This window comes from Solanum pennellii, chromosome 1 (assembly GCF_001406875.1).
Source record: "Solanum pennellii chromosome 1, SPENNV200".
Taxonomy (NCBI): Eukaryota; Viridiplantae; Streptophyta; class Magnoliopsida; order Solanales; family Solanaceae; genus Solanum; species Solanum pennellii.
This window is the reverse complement of record NC_028637.1, coordinates 72867811-72882951: the sequence shown is the minus strand read 5'-3', so window position 1 is coordinate 72882951 and position 15141 is coordinate 72867811. Positions and strand designations below refer to the sequence as shown.

Here is a 15141-nt window from a genome sequence, read left to right as displayed (position 1 = left end):
TATATGTATATATATATATATATATATATATATATATAGTAACTAGCTTACCAATGTTTGAAGGGATGTCACGTTGAGATAAGTACTTAATTTCTCCCCGATTCTTAACGTATACCCCATCATAAGATTTAGTACATGTTCCAACTACATAGTTTTTTATCAATTTTTTACCGCGCACAAGTTGTTTACGCCTTGGTGTCGCCTGCAAATTAAATTATTGATGATAGTGTAGAAAAGAGTCAATCACATTATGTATTCTAATATAATAATTTTGAGCTAACCTGAAATGTTTCTTCATTTTCTCTTGACTTCTTTGCTATTTCAGGAACTTCCCCATATACAACAAATTTATACACTTCTATCAAAGATCGAAACTTTTTTTTTTGTCTCCAAATGAAGGTAGACCTATATATCAATAATTAATAAATTCTTATCACAAACTCATCAAAGAAAATATACATTATCATTTTTGTTGGTAGGGAAACATGCAGATTATTCAAAAGGAAACTTACATAATCTATTATTAAGCCACTTGGACGAGAAATATTATTGATGATCCAATTTTGCCTTCTTTGTTCAAATGTATGAGTATGCATGTAGTGCATATTTTTTGGTACAATCTCATTCTGCCACCAAAACAACATGCATAGAATTCAAAATTTTCCAATATCAATTCTCAAAAGGTAATTATCTATACAAAGTGGGGAGTATCAACATTTTGTGATCAAGTGGTACATAAGATATTGGAGCATCAATATTTGATATTCTAAAAGATCAACACAATACGATGAAGTGTGTTTCTTCTACTTCTATCTAAAAGGATAGCTCACACCTAGTTATAATTGTTTTTGACCTGTTTGTACAGTAAATTTTGAATGAAACAGTAGAATTCTCTTACTAGGCGACCTATATAAGTATTTTATATGCATATACACAACATACACACACTTCTTTGGACTATTTTTTGGTTGTGCTAAGGGTTTATCAGAAACAACAACTCTACCTCAAAGGTAATGATAAGGTTTGAGTGCATTTTATTCTTTGCATATCCCATTTTGTATTATTACACTAGGTTGGTTGTTTATTATTATTATTATTATTATTATTATTATTATTATTATTATTATTATTATTATTACTATTACTATTCACATGAAGTATTTAAATATTGTTGTGATACAGATCACATCTTTAAACTTTTGAAAAGAACATTTTCTTCTTATAAAAAAGAAATAAAATTAAAATTTTGTTTATGCATTAATCAAAAGATTATCATACATGTATCAAAAGGAAAAAAACAAACAACTTATAATTGGAGGAACTTTTGCAAAGCGAACCTGAAAAATATCTGTGTTAGCTTTTTTGAGTGCAATAAAAGATATCGGAACGTCAATTAATGTTGCATCCTCATCACCATCAACTTGGTACTGCTTATCCATATTATATTCAAAAGTATGAAAGAAATAATTAGATATTTATAAAAATGAATAACTGTGTGGAGTAATTGAGAGGAAGTTCAAAAACAAATTGATCGCTTGCTAGGAATTTACATACACAAACGGGTGCGCATACACATGTACACGCACAGACAAAGACAAATTATATATATACACACAAACACACTTCTTTGGAGAATTTCTTTTTGGAACTAAGGGTTTATCAAAAATAAGTACTTTACCTCAAAGGTGCTGATAAGGATTGTGCACACTTTATTCTTTTCATACCTCATTTCGTCAAATTACACTAGGTTTCTTGTCGTTTATATTATTATTATAGGCATGACATATTTAAATATTGTTGTCATACAGATCATATGTTTTAACTTTATAGAAGAACATTTTCTTCTTTCAAAAAGAAATTAACATTAAATTTTTGTTTATGAATTCTTCAAAATATTGTTGTATATGCATTAAAAGAATAAAAAACAAGCAACTTATCATTAGAGAAACTTTTTCAAAGAGAACCTGTGAAAATTCGATGCTTGCTTTTTCCAGTGCAATAAAAGATATCGAAACGTCCATTAATGTTGCATCCTCATCACCATCAACTTGGTTCTGCTTATCCATATTCTAGTTGAAAGCATAAAAAATAGTTAGATATTTTGCAAAATGGTAAATTTTGTGGAGTAATGGATGAGAAGACTTTCTAAAAAAATCAAAATTTCTTGCTTGCTAGGAATTTATATACACGTAGGTGCACACACACAGACGCACACATACACAAATTTTATATCACTATATATATATATATATATATATATATATATATATATATATCAATGATGGTTGTGGTTATGCATCTATTAAGATTCGATGAATAATTTTATGTGATATGAAAGTTTCATCCTAAATTAGAATTTTATTCTATATAAATTAATATTTTTGTTGAAAACTAAATTGAAAAGATTCTATTACTAAGGAAAATGTTAACTCGAAAGATGTACAATTATAAACAGGCTTATATTTTAGCATTCAAATCTTATTAGATAATCATAATACAGAGATGTTTATTCAAAGATTGATGAACAATTTATCATTTATTTATCCATTCAAACTTTGATGTCTTAGATATAATCATAAAAATTAAATGAGTTAGAGAACTTCTAATACTTCTACTAGTAGTACTATTATCTATATGTATTTAAATTACTACTTTACTTTTATTATTATTTATGTCACTATAGGCCAATTCCTTTAGTTCAAATACAGAAGTGAGGGTTCACGTCGCCTCTTTTATTTTAATCTTTATTGAGATATAGTTAAATGTTGTCGTTGTTGTTATGAGACTTAGATTTTTACCTGGAGGATTTTTTTGTCATTCTTTCATAAGATAACTAATATTTAAAAATTTATTACCAATTAAATCAAAGGATTTGTGTACATGTCTTACTAGAAAAAAATTAAATACCTTATAATAAGTATATTAAAGAGTAAAGGATTTTTTTAAAGCTTACCAATGAGAAACCAGTTTGTGGTGCAATAGAAGATAGAGGAACTGCCATTATTGCATCTATACGAACAACTTTGTGATGCTTATCCATTTTCTAGAAGAAAATATGAATTAAATAGTTATCACCGAATAGATCAAAACATTTATATACATCTATTAATTGAAAAAAACTAAACACCTTATAATAAGTTTGTTAAATAATCGAGAAAATTTTTCAATGCTTACGAATGAGACACCACCTTGTGGTGCAATAGAAGATATGGGGATAGCCATTATTGCATTTCTGCGATCAATTTCATGGTGCCTGTCCATTCTCTAGTAGAAAATATGAAATTAATCAAAGTTGTAATAGAATATCAAAGATAAAGAAATACTTTTTTTCCATAAGTCTTATGATTTCAAATACAAGGGCAATGATTTTCATGAGAAACTCAAACTTCTTAGAAACTTTTCTAGCATCTTCACATTAATTTTGTTTTTACTTTCTATTCTTGTAAAGAAATTATACTTCCAATGGTCACACAAACTAATTTATATTTTACTATATTTATTTATAACGTAGTTTTAGGAGAGTAATAATAGTAAGTCAAGTGCTCTATGTTAATCCAATGTTTGTTCAATTTTCATCAAATTTACCATGTTTAGTTAGTAGGCATTTAGATGAAAATTGGATAAGTGATTTCATCCCGTGATTTAAAAATATGAGATGAAATCTCAAATTCTCCAAAAAACATGATTTGAGAATTTCATATTAGGATATCCGATTTTTCGAATACAAATATTGACCCACAAATTTATATTTCATATATAAAAAATAATGATACAACTAAAGAATTTTTTTCAAGGATACGGAAGGACTAATGAAATATATACAAAAAGTGAACATGATGATATATTTACTAATTATATTAACCACGGTCAATTTTATTAAAGAGTAACGAAATTAAAGTTAACTACAACCCATTTTTAAAATTACCTTTTCATTGAACAAAATAAACTTTGAACAATAAATATTGTATTTTTTTAAAATAACTTTTTTATATTGTATTGTTGTTTTAAGTTTTGTCCGGAAGTTTGTTTTACTTGGTATGATTGTAAAAATAAAAAATTGGGATACATTTGATAGTTTTCATAACTTATGGGAGTATTATATTATATGCAAAAAATACAATTTAAAAAACCAAATTGCAGGTAGAGACAAAGCTTGAACTTGATTTCATATTATCACTTCATCTCACATGGTTGTCAATTAATCTATTATTTATTGTATGAATATAAAGAATTCAAAAGATTTCCATATTTGGTGAGTTTAATTAAAGATATACGTTTTATTTCCTTCATAACCACACGGGTTTTGTACCATGGTCATACCATACTAATTTTCTAAGTAATCTACGGTTTGAATTTGAAAAAAAAACATATTTATCACGCATCATAGGCATCAATTCTATAATAAATGTTCATTGTGTTATGAATTTTTTTGGTATATTTTAGAATACTCATAATCCCTTTTGGTTTAGAAAACCTTTTGACCAAATAGATTTGGAACTTAATATATTTTCCTACTTGGATTTGGAGAACTTTTTCCTTATAGGTCTTGGACAACTGAAATTTATATATAGAGATATAGTTGGGGATTATAAAAGCATGGTACATGACACAATGTAGTCCTAATGGCTTGAGAAAATTGTAAGGAAAATACTTCTTCTTTTATTTCATAGTGGAGAACTCCCTTGCTTTCTTCTTAGAGGACTAGGCCTCGTTGAACTTCATTAAATCCTTATATTATTTTTTTGTTCCCTGTAATTTGTTTGTGTTGATTGCTAGTTAGTCCTCTATATTCTCAATAAAATAAATAATGTTATATGGATTAAAATTATCTTGAAAACTTATCATTGTTTACATGAATTTAGGGCTTAACTAAGAAATGACATAATTGTAAAATAGAACTTAGGCTTATTAAATAACCTTTAAAAGTATTATTTAAAATATTATTAGTCATATACTTGACGAGTCCTCAAATTAGACTCATCTAGGGTCTTATTTTAATACAAATAGTATCCTCGATTGTTTATTTTATCTCGATATCTTATAAAACACCTATGTTTCACTTATGGACACTTAAGCGCAAAATGAAAGAAAAATGGAGAAAAAGAGTTGAAGATGCAAAGGTGCGCATCACCAAGCACACTTGGTGATTCGTCGAATAGCAAAGTTTCGCCTTATGTTAGAGCAAGTGAGCCATGAATTGGGGCATCGCTGATCAGTTCGGCGAAATAGAATATTATCGCCCACCGATCAAGAACACAAGGACAAGGAAGGCATCATGCAACCGGTGAAGAACTGAACGAAGGGCGATTCACTGAATCGTTCCACGAATCACGACTAACTACGCTGAAAAGATTCGCCAGCAAAATTTTGAAGTCTATAAATATTGAACGCTTTAATTATGATAAATAAAATTAGAGAGTAAATCAATTTTACACTTGATATTTTATTTTAGAAACTTTGTTCTTACGTTTTCTCTCAAGTTTGAAGAGGGTTTTGTGGAAGCTTGAAGAAAGAAGTTCTTCTTCCCATTTTTGAAGTGGGTCTTCTTCATTTACCTTTTTTTCTACTTTTAATATTAAATGTATTGTATCCACTTGATATCTTTATCATTTTAAGTATATTTTCTTATTGCTTGATGTCTGGCTCAAAACCTCATTTTAGGGGTGTCATTTAGAAATTATGGGTTGATTAACTTGTTGGGTCCTGCTAGATTGTAGCTTAGATTGCATTTTAATGGTGATTTCACCTAGTGGTTGTGGTTTAACCTAATAGGTTTGTATTTATAAATACAAAACTTCCCAGGTGTTTTCGTCTTACTCGACAGAGAGGTCGTGAAACTAAGACCACTAGACTGATCTCCAAAGTAGTGGGTTGACATGTGGTTCAGTGAGAGAGGGTGAGCCCTAGTCCCATATTCAAGCACTTCCGTCGAAAGAGTGAGTGCACATAAGGCGTACGATGGATAGTTTAGACGAGTGGGTCTGAGAGAAACCCATTTGATATGGGGTAAATTTCCTCAGAAGGAACTTCCTTTCACCTAAAGCATAGGCTACTCACCATTGCCTTGCGAAATTAGCTACCTAAAGCATACGCCCACCACTTTTATCTTCACAGATAGCGATCACACCCAAGAACTCTCTTTCATATTTTATTTTCCTTTTTATTGTTTGCTATTCTATTACTTGTGACAAAACCCCTTATCAATATTTGACACATTGGTGTCACAAATTAAATTTGTTTGTTTTTCTATTCGAAAATGTCCTAATTTATCACTATTTAGAACGAAACTCTAAGTAGTTACTACTTTCACTACCACTCCATGGGACACGACCCCAACCCTTGGTTGGGTTGCTATACTAGCTTCGATTCGCAGACACTTAGACTATACACTAGTGTCATTGATCACGAGCTAAAACTAAAAGTAAAAACAAAGCATCAAAGAATAAAAATGGAGCCACTGCCAGGGAGTGTTGTTACGTAAAAATGTAGTTACTTATAGTTTTTAGTTCTTTGTAACATAGCTTTTACTAATTTTTTTAATTTTGTGGTTCAATGTTTTGTGTGATTGTGTATTTATGCAGAGTAACAAGAATGGAAAACAACTGCAGACTTCACACAGACAATCCCTCTTGAATGTGTTAAACCTCAGGGAATACCTCATACCTTTAAGCATATAGAGGATTAGACTCTTGAGGAAATGTGGTTGTAATTTCAAAAAGTATTAGAACCATGCCCATTTCAGGGGATGACCAACAAGGCTTTACTAGAATGCTTGTACAAAGGTATTAGGACCGAAACTAGAAGTATCATCGATCTACGCTTATCGGGCGGTATACTCCTTCACCCCTATGAAGTAGTAGCCCAAAACCTTGATAATATAGCTATAACTTATGAAGTAAATGAAGAAAACTACGAGTAGGATTCACTTGTAGCTTAAGTAGACAATCTATCCAAGCGACTGAAAGAGATAGAAGCACAAGATAAAATGGTGAAGGAGCTCAAAAATAACATAGAAATGTAGTATGACACAACAACCCAAAAACTATAATCATTCAACATCAAGATGATCAAATTATTGAGTTGATACCAATATCCTCATCCACCATTCGCGAGAGGCCCGCCTAACTACACCATGGGTGGACTCGAAGAAGAAGAATAAAGGTTGACTGGTGTCGTGCCATAACGTTAACTAAGGCGCTGTTTGGAAGGCAACCCAAAACCCTTTAAGTATTTTAAATATCTTATTTAAATTAAGGGTGTTTTGATTTTGTAGATTCATGAGTGGAGGGATTATGAAGGAAACGGTTTGAGGCACACAAATTATGTTGGCGAAGAGCCAACTTGATTGTTTATTGAGATAATGTCGGCTTTTAACTCTTCAAATAAGCTGGAGGTTCTGTACGACTCAGCGAAAAAAGAAAATCGCTTGGTGTATCGCCAAGTAGCTGAGCAGAGATTCAACTTACGTCACCAATGGAACGAGATATGAAAATGTTGTATAAATCGCTGCCTTTAATTCTCCACAATTTTTAAATTACTCCCATTCTGGATTTTAGTCTTTACAAAACTGTGGTATCTCATAAGTATTTGAAGTTGAGTTATTATTGCTTGAATCTAGATCTATCTTCCGCTTATTGCCTAAATTTTCATCAGATCAGTAGCAAAGATTTGTTCTTCATTAACCTCCTTCAATTATGATATTTTATATCTGGAGATATGTTTTTCCCAAGTAAGGTATGCTAAACTTCTTTATATGGGAACGATAGAAATTTGAATACCCTAGGCGACAGTTATGTGGACACAACTAGCGGTTGAGTAAAGAATTTTGTAAATTCTCCTTGAAGGGTTACGAGGTCGATTTTTTGAAACTAGAATTACAAATAGAGCATCAGCTAGTCTGGCGAACAAGATATGGCCCACCGGGACACTCGGTTGTCATTAATACTGACTGAGTCTTAAATGGCCCCAATCTGCACATAGAATGTGTTTCACAGTCGGCATAGAGAGTTTGAGTCGCTGAGTATTATATATAGTTTCCCTAACAGATTTTGTTTACATATCAACCAAACCCGGGTTGAATCCTACTAACAACATCTGAATCTTATTATGATTGCAGGTATAGCCAGATCTAAAGTTATAGAAAAAATAACACCTCCTTAAGGAAAAGCAACTGGGGATACATAGAATACACGGATATGCACAGAAAGAGGCTAAATGAAGATACTTACTTCAAGTAGTAATGGCAAAGATATCCCGATTCCCCAACCATAATCATTAAATAGGTCAAGGGATGTTGGGTTCAGAATTATTCTTGAAGAAAAACTCTTATCCAAAGATGGGGTGATTAATATATATCCTGAAATTATGAGCACACAGAGGTGTCATCACTTCCAGGTTTTCACTAAGCCGCGTGGCTCATACATTCCAAGTCTGGTTCGGGAGTGTTACACATCATATAAATCTCTGATGCAATTGGGAATGAAACATGTAGCAATAGTTAAGACAATCAATTTTGTATTAGTACAGGGGACGGCTATCCAGTATGATCCCGACAGTATGAATCTTATCTTAGGTCGTCCTAAACACATAGAGGAAGCATGCAAACACCTATCCAAAGCAATATCACTAGATAACATGAAAGATTGGTTAGCTCCCCTAATTTCATATGATACCCTAAACTGATTAAGGGCTTGCACAACAATTGAAAAGAAAATACTAAATGTAGTAGCTCGATATTGGTTTTGGTTTTATCAGTAGCTCTATCATGCCTTTAGAAAATGAATCTATCAAACAGCCTGCAAGGGTCGCATGCCTAGGATGCTTTATTGACAGAATTCCATTAAATTTGGGGGAGATCAAAAATTTTGAGATCCTCACGATCTTAAAATGATGCAAAACATCACTTTCTTTCCCGAAACTGATCACTAAATTGTGAAAACATCTCAAGTAACTAAAGAAGCTCAAAGGAATATGTTAATCACTCCTACATCATTCACCGACATTAGAAGAATTAAAGCAGAATACCTTAAGGATCTGTAAGAGAACAGGTTAAAGGGAACATTTTCAAAAGCCCATCCAACTAATACAACATGGACATTTCCTACTATGATTAGAAATAACCTTACCGCTATCATCGCACGTCAGGTTTACGTCACACAAGTTATGCTTTACAGAATAGTAGAACTTGATCAGACTGCGTATCATCGAATAGTTGCCCTAGAAACCTCTATTGTAGGAATGATCGAGATTTCTCTGACTACTGTTGTTTTACCACTAAAAACAACTATTCATGAACTTCAGGCAAGAATGGGTGTGTGCGAACGTAACCAAAGAACCACTGATAAGATGCAACATAAAAGGATGGGATCACGATAATGAAAATGTAAGTAGAGTAGGTGAAGTCCATTCTTATGTCTCAGCGAGTGACTAAACATGAAGATGTACTCTGACAAAAAGCTACATCCCTAAGGATACACCTGATACTGCTGACAAGGAACCAATGAGATAGAACAAATCTTGATGGGGGCAGCAGTACTAGTTTCTATCAGGAGTAAACACCCTTCTATCTTCAATAGGGGGGAACACACCAACACACGGAAAAACAACTTGAACAGGATTTCTTTCCTAAATCTCTTCTATATAACTTTGCATTAACTTCTGTATATCATATGAACTGCACTTGAGGACAAATACTTTTTATTGTGGTAGGGTGAGGCCCACCTTGTTTTGTTAAGCTGAATGTTTGCATGTTTTGAGATGGGTTGTCTTTTTCAAATTATGTTTTAAAATCTTATTTTTGTGGATTGTTGAGCTTATGGCTCGGTTTTTGGGGTCCTAATTTCAAAATAATTTTGACCCTTCCAAAAAGTTCACTTTCGAAAATTTTGCCCCCTCTTGTGATGAAAGTGGTTGTTCTTGTAAAAATTTAAGTCTTGGTTTAAATCATACCGATAACTTAAAAGGTGCTCTCAATCGAACAAATATGAATGTGCGGGTACCACAAAAGTGAATGTGCGGGTACCACAAAAATGAATGAAGTTACATAGCCAATATGTGAACTCTTAGCATCTCGCAATCATTAACCAATTATTGAATTGATTCTTTTGCAACGTCATTGTACACCAGCAAAAGTGTGTTGTCTTATTTTACCTAAATGTCAATGTCTTGTGTGATGAGCTTACTTTGAACCATGGAAGAATAAACATAGAATTTGCACAATTAGTTAATCTGATTGATTTAGAAAGGTGTCCTCTTGAGATGATCTTAGGTTATAATCAAAGAGTCTAAGCCAATTTTGACATATCCCTCTTCTGTGGCATACACTGTGAGCGCGTGAAACTCAGTTGAACACCCTTTGAGACTTACCTCTTCTTTGGAAAAAATTTATGAAACCAAGACCTTATGGTGTCCATCACGTATAATCCACTTGATATGTGATATAAGTGAATAGCCAACATAGGCCAAAGCCTAAGTTGGGGGTGTGGTAAGAAGGGAAAGGAGAAGTCAAGAAGTGCAGGAAAAGTCTCACAAACCCATGGAATTGCGTAGAAATGGAAACCCTTCATACATGAAAAAAGGAAACAAAAAGAGAAGAATGAATAAGAAGGTTGTGGAATAAAAGCACAAAAATAAATCAAATTTACAAGCAATCCATGGAGAAGAATGAAACAATGACTTAAAGGCACTTGACTAAGGATTTATCAATTAAGAAAGGAGATGTGTTGAAAAATTCACATCTCATTGAGAAAAAATTCACCAAGCCTAAATGACCATACCTTTGTACTCAGCCCCCATTAAATTTCTTAGAAAAATAATTTTTATCTTGAGTGAACGAAACAAAAGTCAATTGGAAAATAAAGGCAAACCTATGGGTGAAAACATGCATTGTGCCCCCTCTTTGTGAGTGTGAGTGTTGCATCAGATTCATGACCTTAAGTTAATAAATCTACATGTATGAAAATAGAATCATTCTTTCTGTAAGGGCATGTAGATGCTTTGGTTGAGCATGAACTTTCATTAGTAGACAGTATTGTGATCTCAAGAATCTTTGGTAATGGTGTGTCACCACTTGAATCTTTGAATATACAACTGAGGTATGCATAGTAATTTGAGTCTTGTTGTGCGTATTAAAGATTGAGTCTTGTGTAGCACTATTTGAGACATCTTACTTAAATGGATGAACTTAATTTTATCTCAGGACAAGTTAAATATTAAGTTGGGGGTGTTCATGAGTCCTGAAATTGGACTTATCTATGGCCTTATTTAATTCATATAAGGTCCTTGATTATTTATTTTATCTCAATATAAAATAAAAACTCCTAAGATTAAGGTATTTGTGGATTTGGTAGGAGCATGGACACTTAGGCGTAAAAAGGAAACAAAACGGACAACAAGAGCTGATGATACAAAGGTGTGCATCGCCAAGCACACTTGGCGATCTGCCAAATAGAAAAGTTTTTTCCTTCTGTCCTAGCAAGTGAGCCCTGAAGGAAATGGATCAAAAGGTGACAAAAAGAAGCAGCCGAATCTTCGCCGATCAGTTCCACGAAGCAGAATATTACCGCCGATCGATCCAGAACACATAGATAAAGAAGGCATCGTGCAAATGGCGATGGGCTCAAAAGAGGGAGATTAAGCGAATAATGACTAATTGCTCCGAAAAGATTTTCCAGTACAATTCTGAAGTCTATAAATATTGACCTCTCTTATTATTTAGATATAGTATATTAGAGGGTAAAACAATTTTTAAACCTGATATTTTATTTTAGAAAATTTTTTCATAAGTTCTCTCTAAATTTGGAGAGGGATTTGTAGAAGCTTGCCGAAAAAAGTTCATCTTCTAATTTTGAAAGTGGGTATTCTCCATTTACCTACATTTGCTACGTTTAAGGTGTAATCTCTAATACCCACTTGATTTCATTATCATTTTTAGCATATTTCATTATTACTTGATATGTGGCTAATAACCCCCTATTCTTGGTGTGTGATTTAGCAATTATGGGTTTATAGTTTCAAAAACAAACTAACCAATGACTTTTGTCTTTCTCGAGGAAGAAGTCGTGAAACTAAGACCACTAGATTGATCTCCAAAGGAGTGGGTCGATATGCTCGAGAGGGTGAGCCCTAGTCCCATACCCAAGCACCCTTATTGAAAGAGTGAGTTTGGATAAGGTGTAGGCTAGATAGTTTAGACGAGAGAGTGTCCGAGAGGAAACCATTTTAAAATGGGGTAAGTTTCTCAAGAAGGAACTTGCATTCACCTAAAGCTTAGCCTAGTTAACATTGTCCTGCCAAAATTAGCTACCATGCTTGATTTCCTTTATATTTTTTCTATTCTACTACTTGTGACAAAACCCCTTTCAATAATTGAGAAGCTGGTGTCACAAATTAATTGTGTTAATATTTGAAAATGTCTTAAACTATCACTATATAGAACGGAATTCTAAGTAGCTACTACTTTCACTACTACTCCCTTGGGACACGACCCTAACCCTTGTTGGGTTACTATAATAGCTTCAATTCGTAGACACTCAGACTGTAGGCTAGTGTCGTTGGTCATGATCTAAATCTAAAAACAAAAATTAAGCATCAAAGAATCAATTTTCCATGTGTTGCATTTTATATGGAAAACTTTGTTAAATCAATTTTAAAATATAACATATGTCCTTAATTTGAAAATGTTTAGTTCGACTATTTACCATTTACCATGTTGGTTTTAGCTTATTTGGCAAAATATTCATAAACTTACTATTATGTATAAAACTTCATGTTTTTAAGGATGATTTTGGAACCTAAATATCAAAGCCTTTCCATAATTGTTTTTACTGAAACTAAATCATATAAATTGAAATGGAAAGAGTACATATTTAAATTATTATTAGATGTATGACATGTTTTTATAATGTTGTTGGAATACAACTCATATGTTTTAGATATAGAGAAGAATGTTGTTCTTTATTTTATCACACAATTCGCATTAAAAGTTACTCAAGAATCCATCAAAATATTTTTGTAAATGACTTGTAAGAAAATAAACTAAAACTTTATAATTGGAGAAACTCTTAAAAAGCTTACCTCTAAAACATCGGCTATTGATTCATCATGTGTCATAAAATATGTGGGAACTTCCATTAATATTGCATCCTTATCATCACCATCTTTTCGTTGCTTATCCATGTTCTAAAAGAGAATAAGAAAAAATTAGTTAGATATTTAGTAAAACAAAAAATTGAGTGAAATAATGCATGGTTTTCTAAAAGAGATAAAAATTGCTCACTTGCTACACGTTTGTGTGGATATATCAAGTAACATTTAAGAAGATAATCTAAGAGATAGAATACCTAATATATAAAATAAAAAAATGAATATTGATCAATCTTATGCACTTTTTAAGAAGATACATGATGGTCGTGGTCATGCAAGTCTTAAGATTACTAAATTCGTGATAAATAGTTTCATCCTATTGGAACATATAGCTCGTCTCCTGCTTTGACTACAATTCCTTATCTACCTAGTAATCCCAAGGAAAAGGGTTACCTTATTTAGTGATTCCAACAAAATAATTTGTGCATATATGAAAAGGACGAAAACTAACACCTTGTAATTGGATTTCTAAGGCTTACCTCAACAACATTAGCTTTTGTTTCTTGAGATTCAAGTAAAGACATGGGAAGTTCCATCAATGTCGCATCTGGACCACCAACTTTTTCCTGCTTAGCCATATCCATGTTGCAAATATGAAAAAGTTAGTTAAAACTTTTGTAAATTTAAAACATGTATGATGTGATGAAGAAGGTTTTAAAAAAAGATATGAACTATTCGCTTACTATGTTTCAAGTAATATTTTAAGAACGTGATCAAAGTGATACAAAAATAAATAAATAAAAAGCCTTAAAAATGTGTATTCATCAATAGCATATATTATGTAACTAGATCATCGATGGTTGTTATCATTTGAGATAGTTTGGTCATGTCATAGCTTGAGACTATGGAAAATCGAGGCATTAAATATATAAGAAAAAGGTTGTCTATGAAGACTTATCATTTTTGACATAATGCATATTTAACTAATGATATTGCACTACACAGAAAAATATGTACATGTGTGTAGCTACTAGCAAGTATTAATTTTTATGTCTCATATGTTTGCATTAATAAAGATATAACATTAATCATTCATATATAAACTATTAAATCTCTATGTTTTTTGGTTTGAACCTAAGTCATTAACTAATTTTTTTTTATGCAACCATCTATTGAGTCTTGATAGTTATAAATGATTAGATAACAAAATCTCATATAATTAACATGTCTATTCAAAGGTTTCTGAAATATTATAGTTCATCAATTCAATTTATTCACTGCATACTCCATCTTTATCAATCATCATCATCATTGTTCACCATTCCCAACTATTACAATCAATACCCCACAACTACCATCATCTACTACCACCACTATCAATCACTATAATCAACAACAAAACTTAACATCAAATATTTAACCTCTTTTAATTTGTATGAGTATTTATATATTGTTGTCATGAAATGATTAAATTATTTTAGATCTAGAGAAGAACATTATTTTTCTTTCATAACACAATTATCATAAAAAAGTTGTTCAAGTATCTATCAAAAAAGATTGTATATTGCATATAAGAAAAAATTAAGCACCTTATAAGTAGACATGTTTTTCAAAAGCATACCTCTAAATCATCCATAAACATTGCATCTTTGTCCACACAAATTTGGTGCTGGTTATTCATATCCTAGTAGAAAATAAAAACCAAGTAAAAAGATCTTTTGTAAGATGGAAATAGAAAAGCTTTTTTAAATATATATATATATAAAAACATCAAGCTTGCTAGTAATGATATTTATGTGTCAATTAATATCATAAGAACTTAATCAAAGTGCTAGAATACATACACATAAAAAGTCAAAATAAAAGATATTTGTCCATCAATTTATACATTCAAGAACAAGAATAGTTACTGTTGTGGTGATGAATCTCTAACGATTTACCAAGTACATTGGATGTATGATTAAAAAATAGACTTAATCAAACTATCTTTTGAAAAACATTATAAATTTTGGGGGGAAAATCAATTTTTAAATTCATTTTTTTAAGAATTTTTTTTAA

General features: G+C 31.7%; 1 pseudogene; it reads right to left on the bottom strand.

Annotated features, from left to right (window-relative positions):
- LOC107001244 overlaps window positions 1-14764 on the bottom strand; it is a 15189-nt pseudogene extending 425 nt beyond the window's left edge.
- Between the last annotated feature and the right edge of the window lie 377 nt (window positions 14765-15141).